We start from the raw sequence: 6615 nt of genomic DNA on the forward strand, positions 1-6615 counted from the left end.
CCTTCCGGCCTGCAAGCATAAATGCAGGAAGAAATAATAAATAAATAAATCCTAAAAGAAAAATCAAGATGATCAAGTGTCTAAGGTCACCTTGCTGAGCTGAGTTACCTGAGACACTATCTGAAAATAATTAATAATAATAATAATAATACAAAATTCTTGTGAGACAGGGACCTACTAAGTAGACCAAGAAGGACTCAAATATCTGAAATTATAGACCTGATTTCATTTTTCTGATTTTTACACTAACCATATCTTAGTTTTACAGTCAGAAATTTCAGGGTTTTACTCTTTATTTCTTACATAATTCCATCCATCTGGTGTTTCCAGAGCTGAGGAGAGATGTTCAGGGGTTAAGAGCTCACCGCCTGCTCTTGCAGAGGACAGGCCCTAAGGTCAGTTCGCAGCACCCACATGGTGGCTCACAACCATCTGTAACTCCAGTTCCAGGGGATCCAATGCCTTCTTCTGGTCTCTCAGACACCAGGCACACATGTAATGTGCATACATACACACAGTCAAGCACTCATACACACAAATAAATCTTTTTTTTTAAAGAGAGAGAGATCCCAAAAATGCCTGTAGAAGGAAATTCTGGTTTAGGGAGGGCAGTAGAGTTATTAACCAGTCTACAAAGCCTGTCAGGTGCTCGCTGTAAGGTGCCGTGGGGGGCAGTGCCAGGCACTTACCCCATAAAGATTCACCCCAGGGCCATGCTGGCCAGGAGCCCTGGCTGTGAGTCAAAGGAAGTGTCCCAAGGCCACAGCCGTGGAGCTTGGCTTCAGTACAAGGCCTGTGCTGGCTTGGGGCTCACAGCACCCAGCTGGGGCATGCCCCGGGAGTGCACACATGCGTCCAGGGCGCCAAAGCAATGCCAGCTCTGTCACTCAGGAACGCAGCTGCTAGAGGTCATTCACGCCTCATCAGTGCCCACTCGGTAGATGCTGGATGGTGAATGGCAGATGTGTCGGGGCTCATTAGGGTAACTTCACCCTGAGCTGCATGGGGACAGTCAAACAAGGGCAGGGGCACATCCACAGCCCGAGGCTCTGCTCTCTCCCCAGACATCCTAGGCAGCAGCCCGGCTTATGAAACACAGGCTCAGCTTTACATAACCACGGGAACAGAAAGCACGTGTCGTCGAAGGCCCCTAACCTCAGCAGCAGACTTTTCAAGATGGAATTTTCTTTTGCTTTCTTCTGATGATAAAGGCCAATCGTGGTCATTGCCACCAAATCCCTGAAGGGAAAAAAAAAGGAATGGGTAAAGAAGAAACAGTAAGTTTCTCAGTCCCACCCTTCCAAATCCCTCTAGGCCATGACCCCATCCTTGTAGCCTTTCTGGTTTCTGCTGAGTCTATGTCGATGGGTATGAACACGGCACACACGTGCACAAGCACACACACACAAACACATACACAAGCACACACACACACAAACACATACACAAGCACACACACACAAACACATACACAAGCACACACACACAAGCACACACACACAAACACATACACAAGCACACACACACAAGCACACACACATGCACAAGCACACACATACACACAAGCACACACACAAACACACACATAAGCACACATACACACAAGCACACACATACACACAAGCACACACACACAAGCACACACATACACACAAACACACATACACAACCACACACACACACAAGCACACACACACAAGCACACACACATGCACAAGCACACACACACACGCACAAGCACACACACATAAGTACATACACATGCTTCAATTTTTTACTACCTTTGTATAGTGAGAATTCTAAAATTTTGGTTTCCTCTTTTAAAAATAGATTTATTTATTTATTTATTTATTTTATGTCTATGAGTACACTGTTGCTGTCTTCAGACACAGTGTAAGAGGGCATCGGATCTCATTACAGTTAGTTGTGAGCCACCATGTGGTTGCTGGGATTTGAACTCAGGACCTCTGGAAGAGCAGTCAGCGCTCTTAACTGCTGAGCCATCTCTCCAGCCCCAAATTTTGGTTTCTTTAAAAACACAGAAATACTGTACAAACATGTTTCTGTTTTATTCACAAGTGTGGGAATACAGGACTCTTCCAAACTGTCCACAGCACCTGACTATGATTTGCCTTGGGCTCTAGCAGAGGCATGGTTTTGCCAGCTGCAAATAATTCCTGCAATTGCCTGAGGTTTTGAGTTCTGGGAACTTTTCAGAGGCTATATAAATGCTAAGTGGGACTGGTTGTGGCTAGTAGCCATGCTCAAAAAAGAAACAAGAACAAATAAATTAGTTTTAAGAATGTCTATCTCCATCCCCATCCCCCATTCTTCTTTCTCTCCTGTCTGTTGTAATGGGGGATGAAACCAGGGGGATAACAGGTGGGAAAAAGAACTGATAAAGTACCAAATTCCAGCGCCCTCTCTCTCTCTCTCTCTCTCTCTCTCTCTCTCTCTCTCTCTCTCTCTCTCTCTGTCTCCACCCCCCCTCGGCCCTTTAAGTACTTTTGTAAAACAGGATTTTATTTTGAGGCAGGGTCTCACTATGCAGCCCCGACTGTCCTGAACTTACTGTGTAGACCAGGCTGGCCTCCCAACTCACAGAGAGCCACCTGCCTGTGTTGGGATAAAAAGTGTGCACACCACTCTTTTGGCTTTGCTGAACAGCTACCTGCTTTTCTGGCCCTTGCTATGATTCTGGTAATGGTGGGCAATGGATGCCTCAGCTCCCTTCCCACCGGCTCCCAGCCTGACTAGAATTTCAGTCCTCCTGTCTCGACCTCTTAAGTGCTGAGATTACACGTTGTGTGCTAGCTTTCTGGACCCAGCAAGACACTGAGCTCAGGGGTGTCCAGCCTCACCACCTCACATCGGAGCACACTGACTGCCAGAATTCTCAAAACCCTGGCACAACTGCCTGAGGGTCGTGTTACCAATGCGAAGTCCTGGGCCCAAGTCTATAGGGACAGGTCAGAGGTTACATGTGATGCCAAGTAGAGGTCAGTCACATCTGCTGGGGCCAACATTTCCACATGGGTCCTTCTGCTCTCTGTTCCTCAGGCAGTGTGCTTTAGAAAGACTTCTCTCAAGAGGTTTGGAGCCAGGCATAGGAGAACATGCCTATAACCCTAGCACTCAGGAGTTCGAGGAGTCTAAAGGCCAACGCGGGCTACATACTAAGACCCTGTTTTTTTAAAAAGAAACAACTTTGTAGGTTCCATCGTCACCTTGGCCCCAGCCTCTCCCCACCACCACCACGGATGCTTATACCGGGGAAGCATCTCTCAGGACCACCTCTTGGCATAGAGTTCTGGGTCAGAGGGCGTGAGCTCTGCCAGGTCTTGGCTAAGAAAGCCTGAGCCTCCATGTCTGAGGTTCCAGTTCAGGCTGGTAGCAGGAAGGCTCTACTCTCTTTTCCCAGGGCCTCGGCCAAGGCACAGAGGCTTTGCAGAAGGCCAGGACGAAGCCCTGACAATGGCACCACTCTGTTGAGGGAAGAACAAGACAAGGAGCCACAAGGAGAGGAAGCTGGGTGTCTGAGAACATCAGAGACAGTCGTAGCTTGATAGTGGATGGTTTGTGTCCTGTCAGCATGGATGTGAAAGACTGTGAGGGTGAGGACGTGTGAGCCAGTGTTTGACAGTGTCAGAGAATGTAAGTAAGAGAAAGTGGAGTGTGTGTGTGTGTGTGTGTGTGTGTGTGTGTGTGTGTGTGTGTGTAAGAGTGTCTTAGTTACAGTTTCCATTGCTGTGAAGAACCACCATAACCAAGGCAAGCCTTATTTGGGGCTGGCTTACAGGTTCAGAGGTTCAGTCCAGTATCAAGGCAGGATGGAGGCAGTGTCCAGGCAGGCATGGGGCTAGAGGAACCCAAAGTTCTACAGCTTGATCTAAAGGCAGACATGAAAAGGCTGGCACCCACGAGACTAGGAGGAGGGTCTCAAAGCCCACCCCCACAGTGACACACTTCCTCCAACAAGGCCACACCTCCTAATAGTGCCACTCGCTGAGGCAAGCATAGTCAAACCATCACAAACAGCATGTGAGAGTAAGTGCGAGAGTGAGAGAGTGCGTATGTGTCAAACTTTTCTGATCCAAGTGCGACATTCTGCCACACTGGCTGCCCCACCCAGCCTGGTGGAGCAGTGCCAGAATTTCTTGCTGAGGTGAACACAAAGCCCTGTTGGTCCACATCTCATTCCGTCACTCCAGGCAACCTTTCTGATCCATCGTCACCATCACTGTCCAAGCGATATCCTATCTAACCATCCCAATAGCAATGCCACACTACATGCCACCTCCCAGCACCCCTAGTAGCCTCCCGGGACATTCTGGTGGTTGTGGAAGTCCCGGGAGGCAGCTGAGAGGGCATTAGGTTATAAGCACTGGCACCTAAGGATGGCTGCCCTTTGTGGGGGAGTCCTGTTTAGGTCATGAGGGACAGCTCACTTCAGTGAGCTCTACTCTCAGATTGCCATGCCCTTTGCTGTCACCTGATGCTGGCATCAGGACATCTGTGCCACTTCCTACCTTTCAACAGAGCACCTTTGTGTCTCAAGGTGGACAGGTTAGAGCAGAGGGCATGATCTGGAGCAGCCGGATTCCTTCCTGAGACATCTTCCTGATCTCCCTCTCTTTAGATGCAGCTTGCTGACTGGGTTACCTCAGACACTTTACAGAAATACTTTCATTTCAGTGGCATTTATTGAGTCCCTACTGTATACAAGAGGTCACTGTCGTCTTCAGGGGTTGAGTCAGAGGCTAGAGCTCCAATCCTCTTATTCTTCTGGAATGACGTAAGATATTTGGTAGCACATACCTTTAATCCCAGCACTCTGGATGCAGAGGAAAGTGAATCTGTGTGAGTTTGAGGTCAAGCCTGGTCTACAGTGTGAATTATAGGTCAGTTGAGGCTACATATAATGAGACCCTTCACATCAGGGCCAAACCATTAGGTAGGAATGAGTTTGGAGGGTTTTGGGTTTTGAGGTCAAATCTCCTTATTTAGCCCAGGCTGACCTCAAACTCTCAGTCCTCCTGGTTCTGCTTTCCCTATGCTGGGAAGCCGGTGGCCTGCTGAGTTTTGTGTGGTTGTGTATGTGCTTCTGTGAGTGCACGTATGCATACACATGTATATACATGTGTGTGGAGGCCAGAGAACCTCAGGTATCACTCACTCCTCCTGTACTGTCCACCTATTTTGAATTTAGTTTTTGAGATAGGGTCATTAACCTGGAGCTTGCTAAGTAGGCCAACCTGACTCGCCGGCAGCCAGTGAGCCAAATGGATCCACCCATCTCTGTCTCCCCAGCACTCCGGTTTCAAGGTCACATACACCACACCAGGCTAAATCTAGGTTCTCGTGCCTGGGTCCTCTGAAAAAGCAGCAAGTACTCCTAACAACTGAGCCATCTCTCCATCTTGGAGCATAATGTTCTTAAAGCAAGGCAAGACACTGGTGTGCTGAAATGGATGGGGTAGGGGCCACAGGAACAAGAGTGGGAGAGAGGCTGGAAGGTGTGTGTGCTCACTTTTATTCCAGTAGTGGATGGAGACCACTGAGGAACAATGGCAGGAAGCAACGGGAGTTTTCTCTGGCAACCACAAGGAATATGAAAAGGAGACTCAAAAAAATCTGGAATGTAAGGGGGACAGTGGAACAAGAAGAGAGCTGAAAAAAAAAGGGAGTTGGTAACCAGGTTGGAACCAAAGGTCTTACTCCCAAGTACAATGTGATTTATGAAGTATTGAATAAAGACCCTTGGACTGGAGAACTACTCCCAACGAACAGGATGTTGGTGGCACCTCCAGAATCAAGATTCCAAAGCTGACCTTGGGGAAGACCAAAGGCACTGAAATATGACTGAAATCCAGGATGAACTGAGCCCAATTAATGTGGAATCCCAAGATAAAACAAGATTTCAGAAGCCTATGGTGGCCAAAAAGAGTTAGGCATTTTCACTAGGTACATGAAAATGTACATGAAGTTAGCATTTTTTCATTACAGCTAATCACATGCAAATATATGTATAGTAGAACGTTACTGGTATGTATGTTTTCAAGGTTAACCATTTGTTATCCGATAACTTCTTTTTTTTTTTTTTTTTTTTTTTTTTTTTGGTTCTTTTTTTCGGAGCTGGGGATCGAACCCAGGGCCTTGCGCTTCCTAGGCAAGCGCTCTACCACTGAGCTAAATCCCCAACCCCATCCGATAACTTCTTGGTGTGCTCTTTCTGGGAGAAGACTACTCCCACTCTCAGGATTCTCTAGTTACTATAGATCTTTGTGTAGGGTTGAAAGAGATCAAAGATGGATATATGGAAGGGATTAGAGGGAGGAAAAGGAAGAGATAAATGTAATTATTATATAATAGAAAACTTTTAGATATACAGAAATAAACACTCGGAAATAAAAACATATATCTCTCTAGTTTATTTTTCCATTCCCAAATAGATCACAATTTTCCACTGTGAAGAGGAAGAGGAGGAGGAAGATGAAGGAGAAAAGAAAGAGGAAGAAGAAGGAGGAGGAGGAGGAGGAGGAGGAGGAGAAGAAGGAGAAGGAGAAGGAGAAGGAGGAGAAGGAGAAGGAGAAGGAGAAGGAGAAGGAGAAGGAG

Source organism: Rattus norvegicus, chromosome 16, assembly GCF_021556685.1.
Source record: "Rattus norvegicus strain SHRSP/BbbUtx chromosome 16, alternate assembly SHRSP_T2T, whole genome shotgun sequence".
NCBI lineage: Eukaryota > Metazoa > Chordata > Mammalia > Rodentia > Muridae > Rattus > Rattus norvegicus.